Genomic DNA, 15,771 nt, shown 5'->3' on the forward strand with positions numbered 1-15,771 from the left:
CTATTGTGCTGTGTTCCTGCCGAGCTCATTTTTTATTTTGTTTTTAAGATTTATTTATTTATTTATTTGAGAGAGCGAGAGAGAGAACACAGAGATGGAGAAGGAGAGGGAGAAGCAGAGTCCCCACTGAGCAGGGAGCTGGATGTGTGGCTTGATTCTAGGACCCTGGGATCATGACCCAGGCTGAAGACAGATGCTTAACCGACTGAGCCACCAGGGCACATTTCTTGCCAAGCTTTGTCTCATTTTACAGGCTTTGTCTCATTTAATCCTCACAGAGACTCTTTGAGTTATGTATTTACAGTGTCCCTGCATTATACACAAATAAACTGAATGGGTAGAGAAGGAAAATAATTTGTCCAAGGTCATACAGCTTTTTTTTTTTTTTTAAGATTGAATTTATTTATTTGACAGAGATCACAAGTAGGCAGAGAGGCAGGCAGAGAGAGAGGAAGGGAAGCAGGCTCCACACTGAGCAGAAAGCCTGATGTGGGGCTCGATCCCAGGACCCTGAGATCATGACCTGATCCGAAGGCAGAGGCTTTAACCCACTGAGCCACCCAGGCGCCCCAAGGTCATACAACTTTAAGTGGTAGAGCTGTGAGTCACATCCAGGTCAGACTCCAAAGTCTATGCCTCTAGTCAAATAACTAAACTGGGTAAACAGGGAAGAAGTCAGAAAGTCAGCTTTGAGAACCCAGTCTAGTTATTCTCCTCATTAAAGAGCAATAGTCCCTTTCTGGGAGGCAATAGCCCAAAATCAGGAGCCAGACTTTCTGGGTTCTAATCCTGACTTTGCTACTTAAAGGCTGTGTGACTTTGAATAAGTTTGTGCCGCTCCGTGCCTCAGTTACTCCTATGTAAAATGGAGAAAATAATAGAACCTATCTCACAGATTGCCCTGGGATTAATTTATTGCACCTACAAGACCTGGAACAATACTTGGTATATGGTTGGCACTTATAATTCATCCCCAACCAGAAGGTCTTTCCCTACTCCGACTCCTCAAGCTACATATAGCAATGCTTTGTTGAAAGAGCAAGAGCTTTGGAGTCAGAAAGACTTGGGTTCAGATTCTTCCTTTGCCATCTACTCTGTGGCCTCGGGCAAGCTACCTGACCTCTCTGAGCCTCAGTTCCCTCATCTACAACACAGACAAATTGTACCCACATGGTGGTAATTGTTGGGAAGAATGAATAAGTTATACAAGATACACATGTTAGGGCTTCTCAGCCACACAAAGAGCCAGAGCAAGGTTGTTTATTCTAGCGAAGTCTTATTCAGGAAGAAAAGTCAGACCTTTGGTATGGAGTTGGTCAAACATTAATTAAAGACTGCCTTTCTGGCTAGGGCTCTACCAAATGGCACTGCATGTTTGCGGCAGTAAAACTCTTCGCATCCTGGGTTATCAAGTCATGAAACAAGGACACAACTAGATTTCAGTCATTTTCAGGGCATTTCCTATGGGGCACTTAAGCTTTTAAAATATCAGAGGCGAATGAATATCACAGTTGCGATTCAAAGCAACCTTGGGGTGGGAAGACCTAGGTTCTCCGCTGTGACTCTGGACAGATTACCTGACTTTTCCGGGCTTCTGTTACATCACTTGAAAATTGGGGAAAATGACATCTAGCCCCAGAGAGTTTTGTAAAGATTAAAAGACATAATATACAACCTACAGCATTCTTTCCTGCTTTTTTCTTGTCAAAATGGATTAGACATCTCTCTTGCCCTCTAAGGTTAATCCCTCCTCCTGTGCTCTGGTTCTCACCTCCTCCCTGCCTTCTAAGAGATTTCCCTCCAGCAGCTACCTACCCTCCTCTGTATCTTCTTTCCATCACTCTTTCCAGCTCATTGCATTCATTCCCATCAACATATATATATGCCTAAATATCTCCTGCTAGAAGAAAAAGCACTCCCTCACATCTCAATTTCTTGAAAATTTCTTGAAAAATTTCTTGAAAAAAAATTAATCTCACTTGCTCTCTCCATTTCCTCACCTTTTCCTTCTCAGTTCTTTCTAACCCATATAAGGCCATACCACACCACTCAAAATGCTTTCATCCAAACCCCAAAAATCTCCCTCCAAGAGACAATCTTTAACCCTTAATTTATCTGACCTTTCAGAAGCATTTACTATTGTTAGCTATTCCCTCTTTTAAAACTTTTCTTTCGGGGTACCTGGGTCCTGGGAATAAGCCCCATGTAGGGCTCTGTGTTCAGTGGGGGAACCTGCTTGGGATTCTCTCTCTCCCTTTTCCTCTGCCCATCCCCGTGTGCTCACTCACGCTCTTTCTCCCTCTGTCTTTCAAAATAAAGAAATAAATCTTTAAAACGAAATTTCCTTAGGTTCCACGGGTCTCATTCTTCTGATTTTCCTCCTGCCTCTCAGGTTCATTCTTATTCTGCCTTGTTAGCATTTCTTTTTTCTTCCTTAAATGTTGGTCTTTCTCAAGGACATTGCCTCTTTCTTCTCTTCCTACTTTAACTCTGTCCCTGGGTAATCTCATTTACCACCACCACCCCCCATTCAGGCATCGTTAGTAGAGTAACACCTCCACCGGGATATTCCACAAGCCTCTTGAACTCAGCATAAAAACTACATCCTGGGTTTCTGGTCTAGCTTGTAAGTCACCACTTCATCCCAACAAGTGAAAAACTGAACAAACTAAAAACCAACCACCCTTCTTAATATCCGTATCACCAGAGAAGTGAGGTCACAGGCAAACTGCTGCCCCCGCAAATGGAGAGATCAACAGGAGGATACACAACTGGACCAGAAACCTCATGAATGTCAAGGTAGGGAAACATGAAATGTACCGAGTGTCGGAGCCTCAGCGCAGGTGAGTCTGAGAGAGAAAAGGTTCAGGGAGATTCAGTCCCTGGGAGCCTCTCACACTCCTGAAAGTTTTATCTCCTGAACTCTATCAGGTTCTCTCAGTGAATATTAGAGAAAAATCCCCACATGTTTCCACACAGGGAAGAGAAGGGGAATCATTCTGAAATACTCCAAGCATTCTATTCCTCTTAACGAGATCTGCCCTCGGGAGAATCTGTTAACCAGAGCCTAACCTCTGCCAGAAAGAAAGAGGAAATACCCAACTCCAGCCCACTCTAGGCATTCTGCCCCCTGTGAGGGGGTGGGGGGATTGAGAACCTACAGGAAGTTCATAGTCTAAAGGCATAGGTTCACTGAGACTAATTGCAGGCCCACAAAACACTCCTCCTCACCTCACACCTTACCACTGTGTTATTAAAGACCTGTTTGCAGCAGTCCCTTTGACCCAGTACATCATGCCTGGCTACCAAGAAGAAATTAAAAGACATACTAAAAGGCAAAAGAGGGGTGCTTGGGTGACTCAATCAGTTAAGCAACTGCCTTCGGTTCAGGTCATGATTCCAGGGTCCTGGAGTTGAGCCTCATGGCTGGCTCCCTGCTCAGTGGGGAGCCTGCTTCCCCCTCTCCCTCTGTCTCCCAGCTCGTGCTCACTCTATCCCAAAAAATAAATAAAATCTTAAAAAGAAAAAAAGGCAAAAAAAAAAAAAAAAAAAGAAAGAAACAGAGCAAGCATTAGACCAGATTCAGACAAGCGCGCCTGGGTTAAAGCCTCTGCCTTCAGCTTAGGTCATGATCCCAGGGTCCTGGGGTGGAGCCCCCCATCTGGTTCTCTGCTCAGCAGGGAGTCTGCTTCCCCCTCTGTGTCTGCCTGCCTCTCTGTCTACTTGTGATCTCTGTCTGTCAAATAAATAAATAAAATCCTTTAAAAAAATTATTTATTAAAAAAAAAAAAGAACCAGATTCAGACAAAACAGGGATGTTAGCATTACCAGACCAGGAATTTATTTTTTTTTAATTTATTCTTTTTTAATTTAAAATCAATTAATTAACATATAATATATTATTGGTTTCAGAGGTTGAGTTCAGTGATTCATCAGTTTTATATAATACCCAATGCTCATTATATCACAAGCCCTCCTTAATGCCCATCACCCAGCTACACCATCCACCCATGCATCTCCCCTCCAGCAACTCTCAGTTTGTTTCCTGTGATTAAGAGTCTGTTATGTTTTGTCTCCCTCTCTGATTTTTGTCTTGTTTTATTTTTCCATCCCTTCCCCTATGATCCTCTATTTTGTTTCTTAAATTCCACATATGAGTGAGATCATAAGATAACTGTCTTTCTCTGATTGACTTTTTTGCTTAGCATAATACCCTTTAGTTCCATCCACACTGTTGCAAATGGCAACATTTCATTTTTGATGGCTGAGTAGTATTTGCGTGTGTGTGTGTGTGTGTGTGTGTGTGTGTGTGTGTACCACATCTTATTTATCCATTCATCTGTCAGTGGACACCAGACTGGGAATTTAAAGCAACTGTGATTAGTATGCTAAGGGCTCCAGTGGATAAAACAGACAGCACACAAGAACAGATGGGCAGTATAAGCAGAGAGATGAAAATTCTAAGAACCCAAAAGAAATGTTAGAGATCAAAAAAACCTATAATAGGGGCACCTGGGTGGCTCAATGGGTTAAGCCTCTGCCTTCGGCTCAGGTCATGATCCTGGGATCGAGCCCTACATCAGGCTCTCTGCTCGGCAGGGAGCTTGCTTCCCCCTCTCTCTGCCTGCCTCTCCGCCTACTTGTGATCTCTCTCTCTCTGTCAAATAAATAATTTAAAAATCTTTAAAAAAAAAACCTATAATAACAGAAATGAAAAATCCTCTAATGGGCTTAGTAGTAGCTTCAACACAGCTAAGGAAAGAATCTCTGGGCTCGAGGATAAGAATTACATTCAAATTCTCCTCAGAAACCATGCAACAAGGAAGAGAATGGAGTGAAATATTTAAAGTGTTCAGAGAAAAAAAAACCCAGCATCCTAGAATTCTGTACCCTGTGAAATTATCCTTCAAAAGTGTAGGAGAAATAAAGAGTTCTCAAACAAAAAAAATGAGGAAATTTGTTGCCAATAGACCAGTCTTGCCAGAAATGTTAAAAGAAGTTCTTTGACACTCATGAAAGAAACTGAAGAAGACACAAAAAGATGGAAGACCGTTTCATGCTCTTGGATCGGAAGAATAAACATTGTTCAAATGTCTATACTGCCTAGAGCAATCTATACTTTCAATGCCATTCCAATCCAAATTCCACCGACACTTTTCAAAGAGCTAGAGCAAGCAATCCTAAAATTTGTATGGAATCAGAAGAGACCCCAAATTGCTAAGGAAATGTTGAAAAAGAAAAATGAAACTGAGGGCATCATGTTGACTGATTTCAAGCTTTACTACAAAGCTGTGATCACCAAGACAGCATGGTACTGGCATAAAAAACAGACACATAGACCAGTGGAACATAGTAGAGAGCCCAGATATGGACCCTTAACTCTATGGTCAAATAATCTTCGACAAAGCAGGAAAAATATACAGTGGAAAAAAGACAGTCTCTTCAATAAATGGTGCTGGGAAAATTGGACAGCTATGTGTAGAAGAATGAAACTCAAACATTCTCTTCCACCATACACAAAGATAAACTCAAAATGGATAAAAGTCCTCAACATGAGGCAGGAATCCACCAGAATCCTAAAGGAGAACATACGCAGTAACCTCTTCAACATTGGCCACAGCAACTTCTTTCAAGATATGTCTCCAAAGGCAGAGGAAACAAAAGCGAAAATAAACTTTTGTAATTTCATCAAGATGAAAAGCTTCTGCACAGCAAAGGAAACAGTCAACAAAACAAAGAGCAACCAAGAGAATGGGAGAAGATTTTCGCAAATGACAATACAGACAAAGGTCTGATATCCAGGATCTATAAAGAACTCCTCAAACTCAACACCCAAAAAACAGATAATCATGTCAAAAAATGGGCAGAAGACACAAACAGACACTTCTCCAAAGAAGACATACAAATGGCTAACAGACATGTGCAAAAATGTTCATCATCATTAGCCGTCAGGGAGATTCAAACTAAAACCACATTGAGATACCACCTTATACCAGTTAGAATGGCCAAAATTAATAAGACAGTAAACACCATGTGTTGAAGAGGATGTAGAGAAAGGGGAACCCTCTTACACTGTTGGTGGGAATGCAAGTTGGTGCAGCCACTTTGGAAAACAGTGTGGAGATTCCTTAAGAAATTAAAAATAGAGCTTCCCTATGACCCTGCAATTCCACTACTGGATATTTCCCCCAAAGATAGAGATGTAGTGAAAAGAAGGGCCATCTGTACCCCAATGTTCATAGCAGCAATGGCCACGGTCGCCAAACTGTGGAAAGAACCAAGGTGTCCTTCAACGGACGAATGGATAAGGAAGATGTGGTCCGTATACACCATGGAGTATTATGCCTCCATCAGAAAGGATGAATACCCAACTTTTGCATCAACATGGACAGGACTAGAAGAGATTATGCTGAGTGAAATGTCAAGCAGAGAGAGTTAATTATCATATGGTTTCACTTAATTGTGGAGCATAAGGAATAACATGGAAGACATGGGGAGCTGGAGAGGAGAAGGAAGTTGGGGGAAATTGGAGGGGGAGACAAACCATGAGAGACTGTGGACTCTGAAAAACAACCTGAGGGTTTGGGAGGGGTGGGGGTGGGAGGCTGGGTGAGCCTGGTGGTGGGTTTTATGGAAGGCACGTATAGCATGGAGCACTGGGTGTGGTACATAAACAATGAATTCTGGGGGCACCTGGGTGGCTCAGTGGGTTAAGCCGCTGCCTTCGGCTCAGGTCATGATCTCAGAGTCCTGGGATCGAGCCCCACATAGGGCTCTCTGCTCAGCAGGGAGCCTGCTTCCTCCTCTCTCTGCCTGCCTCTCTGCCTGCTTGTGATCTCCTGTCAAATAAATAAATAAAATCTTTAAAAAAAAAAAAAAAAAAAAAACAATGAATTCTGGAACACTGAAAAAAATTTTTAAAAAATAAATAAAATTTTTTAAAAAAAGAAGTTCTTTAGAGAGAAAGAAAAGGATGTAGGTTAGAAATGTGGATTTACATCAAGAAAGGAAGAGTTTCTGAAAAAGGAATAAATAAAGGTTAAATTAAAACTTTTTTTTTCTTATTCTTAGTTGATCTAACAGATAGTAAATTGCTCAGAATAATAATAGTAATAATGTGGAGCACCTGGATGGCTCAGTCAGTTACATATCTGCCTTTATTTGAAAAATCAGGTCATGAACCCAGGACCCTGGGAGCAAGCCCTGCATTGGACTCCCTGCTCAGTGGAGAGTCTGCTTCTCCCTCTCATTCTGCTGCTCCCCCTTCTTGTACTTGTGTGCTCTCTTTCTCTCTTTCTTTTTATAATAAATAAATAAAATCTATTTTAATAAAAAGTAATGATATATTGAATTATGTAACAGGAAGAAAATCGGTAAGGACATAGTTGAACTCAACATCACGAACAATCAACTGGATATAATTGATATCTATAGACCACATCATCCCACAACAGCAGATTAAACATTCTTTTCAAGCCCACAGGAAGCATTCACCAAAATAGACCACCTTCTGGACCATAAAGAACACCTTAACAAATGTAAAAGAATAGAAATCATATATTGTCTACTCTCAGACCACAGTGGAATTAAACTAGATACCAAAAACATTACGAAAGCTGGAAAATCCCCAAATACTTGGAGATTAAACAATATACTTTTAACTAACACACGTGTCAAAGAAGAAATCTGAAGCAGAATCTTAGAGTATTATCAACTAAATGAAAATAAAAACACAACTTATTAAAATTTGTGGGATGCAGTGAAAACAGTGCTTAGAGGGAAATTCATGGCATTAAATGCATATATTTAAAAAGACAAAAGATCTAAAATCAATCACTTAAATTTTCCAAACTAAGCTTGGCAGAATGGCTCCTACAAGGAAAGGTGTCAAGAAGAAGAGCCATCCTGCCATCAATGAGACAGTGACCAGGGAACAAACCATTAACATCACAGGTTGATCCATGGAGTGGGTTTCAAGAAGCGTGCCCCTTGGGTACTCAAAGAGATCTAGAAATTTTCCATGAAGGAGATGGAAACTCCAGATGTGCACATTGGCACCAGGTTCAACAAAACTGTCTGGGCTAAATAAATATTCCATATCGTATCCATGTGTGGTTGTCCAGAAAAAGGACGAGAATAAAGATGCACCAAACAAGCTCTATCATTGGTTACCTATGTACCTGGCTCCACTTTCAAAAATCAACAGTTAATGTGGATGAGAACTAACCAGGATTGTCAAATAAATGTATAAAACTAGAAAAAACTAAAAAAAAAATAATCAAATCAAATCAATCATCTAAGCTTTCACTTTAGGAAATTAACAAAAAGAAAAGCATATCTGAGGTAGGCAGAAGAAAAGAAATAATATGAATTAGAGCAGAAAGCAATAAAACTGAAAACAGTATATCAATCAAAAAAGCAAATGAAACCAAAAGCTAGTTCTTTGATAATACCAATAAAATAAAAAGGAGAGGTAATACAGATTACTAATATCAGAAAGAAACAAGGACCTCATTATAGTTCCTAATCATCAAAAGGATAATAAAAGATTATTACAAGGAACTTTATGCCCACAAATTTGATAACCTAGATGAAATGGAACTATTTCTTGAAAGACACAATCTGCCAAAACTCACGCAAGAAGAGAGATAGACAATCCGAGTAGGCCTGTATCTCTTTGTGAAATTGAATCAATAGTTAATAAGCTTCCAAAACAGAAAGCACTAGCCCCAGATGGGTTCACTGGTGAATTCTACCAAGCACTTAAGGAGAAATTTTTCCAGTTCTATGTAATCTCTTTCAGAAGATAGAAGCAAAAGAAATACTTCCTAACCCATTCCTTGAAGCCAGTATTGCCCTAATACCAAAACCAGACAAAAGCAAATGTTTACAAAAAACAACAACAACAAAAAACCTACCAATCAATACCTGTCATGAACATAGATGCAAAAATCCTCAACAATACATTAACAAACCAAATCCAACAATGTGTGAAAAGAATTGTTTACCAGGCCCAGGTGAGATTTATCCCACATATGCAAGGCTGATTCAACATTCAAAAATCAGTTAATGTCATCCATCAAATCAGCAGGTTGACAAAGAAAAATCACTCAATTTGCAACAACTGAACATCTGTCGGCACAAAAATGAAGCTAGACACAGACCCTACACCCTTCACAAAAATCTACTCAAAATGGATCACAGACCTAAATGTAAAATGCAAAACAATAAAATTCCTAGAAGACAACATAGGAGAAAATCTACATGAACCTTAAGTTTAGCAGTGACTTTTTAGATACAACACCAAAGGAATGATTCATGAAAGGAAAAACTGATAAGCCAGACTTTACTAAAATTAAAATTTTCAGCTTGGTGAAGAGACAGTCAAGAAAAGGAAAAGATGGGGCACCTGGGTGACTCAGCGGGTTAAAGCCTCTGCCTTCAGCTCAGGTCATGATCCCAGGGTCCTGGGATCGAGCCCCACATCGGGCTCTCTGCTCCTTGGGGAGCCTGCTTCCTCCTCTCTCTCTGCCTGCCTCTCTGACTACTTGTGATTCTGTCTGTCAAATAAATAAATAAAATCTTAAAAAAAAAAAAAAAAAGAAAAGGAAAGGAAAAGACAAGCCACCTACGGGGAAAGATACCTGCAAAAGACATACCTGACAAAAGGACTGTTATCCAAAATATGCAAAGAACTTTTAAAACTCAACAATAAGAAAATGAATAAGCCATTACAAAAATGAGCTAAAGACATTAACAGTTATCTCACCAAAGTAGGTGTAGAGATGGCAAATAAGCCTATGAAAATACACTCCAGGGGTTCCTGGGGGGCTTAGTCAGCTGGGCAGCCAACTCTTGGTTTTGGCTCAAGTCCTGATTTCACGGTTCTTGGGATGGAGCCCCACATCAGACTCTGCACTCCATGGAGACTCTGCTTGAAGAAATATTCTCTCCCTCTGCGCCTCCCCCCGCCACTTGCGTGCTCTCTCTCTCTCTCTCTAAAGAAAACAAATAGATCTTTAAGAGGGAAGAAAAAAGAAATAAAGAAAAGAAAAGATACTCCACCTCACATATCATTAGGGAGATGCAAAATAAAATAATGAAATAGCACTATACACCTACTAGAATTGCCAAAATCCAGAACACAGGATATGAAGAAACAGGAACTCTTCATTCATTTCTGGTGGGAATGAAAAATGTTACAGCCACTTTGGAAGGCAGTTTGGGGACTTCTTACAAAATTAAGCCCATTGGGTTTTTTTTTTAAAGATCTTATTTATTTATTTGACAGAATCTCAAGTAGGTTGAGAGGCAGGCCGTGGGTGGGAGAGAAGCAGGCTCACTACTGAGCAGATAGCCCAATGCGGGGCTCGATTCCAGGACCCTGAGATCATGACCTGAGCCCAAGGCAGAGACTTAACCGACTGAGCCACCAGAGCATCCCATATTATTTTTTTAATAAAGATTTTGTTTATTTATTTGATGGAGAGAGAGAGAGAGAGCACAAGAGCAGGGGGAGTGAGAGAGGGAGAAGCAGGCTGAGCAGGGAGCAGCTTCTGGCTAAACAGGGAGTCCAACTCAGGCTGGATCCTAGGACCCCTGGATCATAACCTGAGCCTAAGGCAGACACTCAACCAACAGAGCCACCCAGGCACCCCTAAAATTAAGCATACTCTTGCCATACAATCCAGCAGTCATACTCCTTGGTATTTCCCCAGAGGAGTTGAAAAAACTTATGTCCACATGTTAATAGCAGCTTTATTCATAATTTCCCAAACTTAGTAGCAACCAAGATGTCCTTCAGTGTGGCTAAATAATGGCTAATAAATGGCTAAATAAACTGTGGTACATTCAAACAACGGAATATTATTCAGCTCTAAAAAGAAATGAGCTGCCAAGCCATTAAAAGACATAGGGAAAACCTAAATGCATGTTTGTAAGTGAAAAAAAAAAAACAGTCTGAAAAGGCTATGTGATGTATGATTCCAATTATAAGACAATCTGGAACAGGCAAAACTATGGAGCCAGCAAAAAGATTAGTAGTCACCAGGATTTGGGAAATTTGGAGGAATGAATAACTAGGCAGTGCACAAGAGATTTTTATGACAGTGAAACAACTCTCTATGATACTAGAATGGTGGATATGAGTCATTATACGTGTCTCTAAACCCATAGAATGCACAACACCAAGAGTCCACTGTAATGCACTCTATGGACCCTGGGTGATAAAGATGCATAAGTGTACATTCATCACGTGTAACAAATGGACCCTCCGGTGGGGGTGCTGGTAACAGGGGAGGCAGCACATATGTGGGGGTGTCAAGGTGGGGGCACACAGGAAATCTCTGTACTTGCCACTCAGTTTCACCTAAAAATGCTCCAAATGGTCAAATCTATTAAAAAAAAAAAATACTGCTCATCATCTCCCCTCTTCTTTCTTCTCCCCTCCCCACACACAAATTATAAAGCTGACCTTTTCAGGGTTCTTGGTTTCAAACAAAATTCACTCAGACTTATTCTAGCAGAAAGTAAATTTTATTAAAATAACTCTGAACTGGGGAGACTGGGTGGCTCAGTTGGTTAAGCATCTGTCTTCAGCTCAGGTCATAATCCTGGGGTCCTGGGATTGAGGCTGGTGGGGAGTCTGCTTCTCCCCCTGCCTACTGCTCCTGCTTGTGCTCCCTCTCTCTGTGTCATATAAATAAAAATGAAAATAACTCAGGGGTGGCTGGGTGGCTCAGTGGGTTAAAGCCTCTGCCTTCAGCTTGGGTCGTGATCCCAGGGTCCTCGGATCAGGCCCCGCATCAGGCTTTCTGCTCGGCGGAGAGCCCGATTCTCCCTCTCTCTCTATCTGCCTCACTTGTGATCTCTTTCTGTCAAATAAATAAATAAAATTTTAAAAATTTTAAAATAAAAATAACTCTGAACTCATCTGTCTACTTCAGTTTTGCCCCATCTAATCCACCCTCTCCATTCAGCCAAGATGAGCTTTTTAAAATGCATTGTTAATAGGGCGCCTGTGTGGCTCAGTGAGTTAAGCCTCTGCCTTCAGCTCAGGTCATGATCTCAGGGTCCCGGGATCAAGCCCTGTATCTGCCTCTCTACTCAACAAGGTGCCTGCTTCCCCCCCTCTCTGCTTGCCTCTCTGCCTGCTTCTGATTTCTCTGTCAAATACATAAATAAAATCTTAAAAATAAAAAATTAATAAATAAAATAAATAAAATGCATTGTTAAACACCCTGCAGTAGATCCCATTTGTTCTTGGACGATGTTTGGACTTCTGGGAGACGCTGTCAGTGCTGTGCCACATCCCCACTGCCCACCCTGAATATCTGCTCCTGTTCACACAATGGCTTCCAGAGGTCCTGTCTCTCAGCCTGCCATTAGTCATACTCTGAGGAGCCAGGGACAGGCCAGAGTGGAAGGAACTAAGGTTCCCAGGTGCAACCTCCAACCAATGAGGGGTGACAGTGCTGGATAAATGCCCCACCTCCTGGACCAGTGTGACCACTCAGAGGCATGTCACCACCTTCTCCAGTGACTCCATGGCGCTGAGCTTTGTCTGTCCAGAGCCATACCCTGCTGGTTAACACTTTCTTCCCTTCTGCTTACTTCCCCATTCTTTCATTGTGTTTCTTGTAACCCACTTTCAAATAAACTACTTCTACTTGCCTTGGTTTCTGCTTTTTTTTTAAGCCCCTTACGTGGCTTATAACCCCTTCACCGTCAGGCCCCTGCTTCCTTTTCCAACATTAGCCTTTGCCACTTCCCGGTTTGTACTCTGTTTTCAAGGGGCAAACAACTTCTTTTAGCCCTCCTCTAGGCCTTTGCACATACTATCCTCTTAGAACTCTCTCTCTCCCACTCTTCGTCAGACCAACTCCTATTCAACCCTGATAGATCTGCTTAAGCATCACTTCCTCCAGGAAGCCTTCCTGAATTTCCAACCTCAGGTTTTATATTCCTTCCATTTGTTTTCTAGGCACCCTGTTCTCCCTCAAACACAGCACTTATCATATCATTTTGAAAAGTTTCTTTAATTCTCTCTTGCCACCAGTACTCTATGTTTCAGGAGAGTAGAGACTGTTTCTTTCCTGTTCGTCATTGCACCAGAACAATCTGGCATAGTTGTAGGCCCAAAGTGAAACTTTATGAACAGGCCTGGCACATGACAGGTGCCAAAAAAATGTTTGTGGGAATGAAAAAGAAAGAAGAACCAAAATGGCACTCAAAGCAAAGTGCAGCATAACTTGGCTAAAAACTGACAGGCTGCCGCCCAGAGAGGGAACATGAGTGATAGCCTCTGACTTCCACTGGCCTCTTGCCGGAGTCACTCTGTGGAACACAGAACGGACCCACCTCCAACTCCAGACATCATGGAGACAGCTTTCAATAAAAAGGATACAAACTACCTAGGTCTCTAGATAGTGTTGCTGTCAAAATAATTCATAATCCCTGAACTGACTTAGAGTTAGCCTTGATGAAGTTCTTGAACCTAGGTGAGGTTCAGTGGGGGTGAGGTTCGGAGCCGACGGCTAAGAAAGAATTCTTAAGGCATCTTTGGTGCAAAATGTGGTTTATTAGAGCACGGGGACAGGACCTGTGGGCAGACGGAGATGCTGCGCCGGGCATGTGAGGAGTGGCTGGTTATATACACAGGAGTTGGGTAGATGAGAACAAAGGGGTGTTCAGAAGGGCTATTGGGGTAAAGAAGACTGTCAGGATATTGAAGGCCTGGTTACTATCAAGCCAAGGCCACTTTCCCTCTAATGAGGCACTAACATAAAGACAATTGGGAGTCTCCTGGTGGAATGTTACATTCCTGCTATCAAGCGTCCTTGTTAGTGAGATTTAAGTTTAAAAGAAATTTAACTTTATTTACTTTTCCTTCTACCTCAGCCTCCTTCAGTTTTTATGGAGGGGAGGGTGACATTAGGGCTTGAGGAACTGAGTTATGTGGCTCTGGAAATTGGGCTATTGATAAGGTAACTTCTTTGTTGTAAATCTCAAGGACATTTGTAAACCAAGGGAGACTCTGTCTTGCAGGATTGTGATCTCTGCAAGTTAACTACTTGTTTCTCATTTATGGCAGTCAGGGATGCCTGAGGAATGTGACACATATTACCAAGGGGAACGGGTGGAGAGGGGGTGCAAGGTGCCAGCTTTTGCTTTGTTTTCAGCCAGCCTCCTGCTCCCTCATCAGCCTGAACAACTTAGCAGCAAGCCCACCAAGTCTAATAACACATTTCTATAATTTGGCAATAGTACAGACAGGCCGTATCGCAGCAGGCTCACTGTTAAGTCAACAGCACAAGGAAGTCCCGTCCTGTCCTGTCCCTTTCCTTCAAGTGGTAACAGGGACTGCCAGTCAGCAAGGCAGAAAAGGCATAGAGGGGGGACAGAGACCTGATATTTAACCACCCTAGCCCTGAAGTTAACACATCCCTTCCTCGCCTGAGAACTGGTTCCACAGGCCCACCAGGCTGCAGGGGCACACATGTCTTTGGGGGATCAGCCGGCAGCCTCTGCCACACTGCCATAAGAGTTATCTTCGGAAACTGAAGTAATCTGAAGAGCATTGGGATTTCCTTATCAATACAGCTACCATAGGTAGCTTCATCATATCAAATGGAGACAGAGTCAAAGATGGACATCTCTATCCTCTCACTATCCTCTCAATATCTGTGCGATATTCTCTGTCCTCATTGGTTTCCCCAATATCCTCATCACTATCCTCAATATCCTCATCACTATCCTCTCAGTATCTGTGCGATATTCTCTGTCCTCGTCGGTTTCCCCATCTCTAAACTCACCCTGCTCCACCCTCAACCTCCACTTCCAATTGATCTTACAGTTTGCTTTCAGAATAACTGCTCTAGATTCAAACCTGCCCCATCAGTGGACTCCAGCACCTTTAGGGTGAAATGTACATTCCTCAGCGTGGCATGAGGGGCCCCCCAGGTTCTGACTTCGCCGCTCTCCATCCTCGCCTCCTGACGCCCCCTCTCCTGCTCTGTGCTCCAAACTACCTGCGTTTCCACACGGAACCAGGCTACCTCATGCCTTCATGCCTGCGTACAGATCATGCCCCTATCTTCCCAGGGAGACCCCGTGCTGTCCTTCCAGGTCTGACTCAAAGCTCTCTTCCTCCATGAAGACTTCTTTGAATCCACTTCCACCATGACCACAGTTAATATTTGTCCTTTGAGCCCCACTTGTCTTTGCAAATACATTGATTATCACACTTGGCACAAAACACTACACTTACTTGTTTATAGTCTGTCTTACCTATTCTGTTAGACCTGTCTTTCCATCACTATGTTTTCAGAGGCTGACATAATATCCACTATGTCCTAGGAACTCAGAAATAGTTTTGATGAATGAATTAATGGGTGTAGATACTTGCAAGGGAAATCCTGAGAAGTGACATTCTTTTGCTGTTTATGGAAGCCAATGGAGAAAGAGCGTATCTCCCAGCCAATAAATATGCCTCTGGGCTTCTAATTTCAATGCAGCTTGTGACTAGAAAATTCATGACCAATTTCATTCTGATTTCAGATTGGGTTTAGGAGTCAAAACAGTATTTTCTCGTTTCTGCCTATCCTTCTACACGTGTTCATAAGTTTAAACCACAGGTGCAAAACTAACCCAGACCCCCGGATGCAGGAGCAAGCAAGAGCAGTCAACACAACAGAGAACGCACACCCAGCCTAAATAACTTTTCGTGGATGAAGATGAATCAAATTTAAAATTTTTTAACCTCCTCTTTAT

At 42.0% G+C, this 15,771-nt stretch overlaps 1 pseudogene; it reads left to right on the forward strand.

Moving 5' to 3' along the window:
- Window positions 1-7,865: 7,865 nt before the first annotated feature.
- Window positions 7,866-12,590, forward strand: LOC125097323 (60S ribosomal protein L31-like; annotated as a pseudogene).
- The last annotated feature ends 3,181 nt before the right edge of the window (window positions 12,591-15,771 follow it).

This window comes from Lutra lutra, chromosome 4 (assembly GCF_902655055.1).
Source record: "Lutra lutra chromosome 4, mLutLut1.2, whole genome shotgun sequence".
Lineage (NCBI taxonomy): Eukaryota > Metazoa > Chordata > Mammalia > Carnivora > Mustelidae > Lutra > Lutra lutra.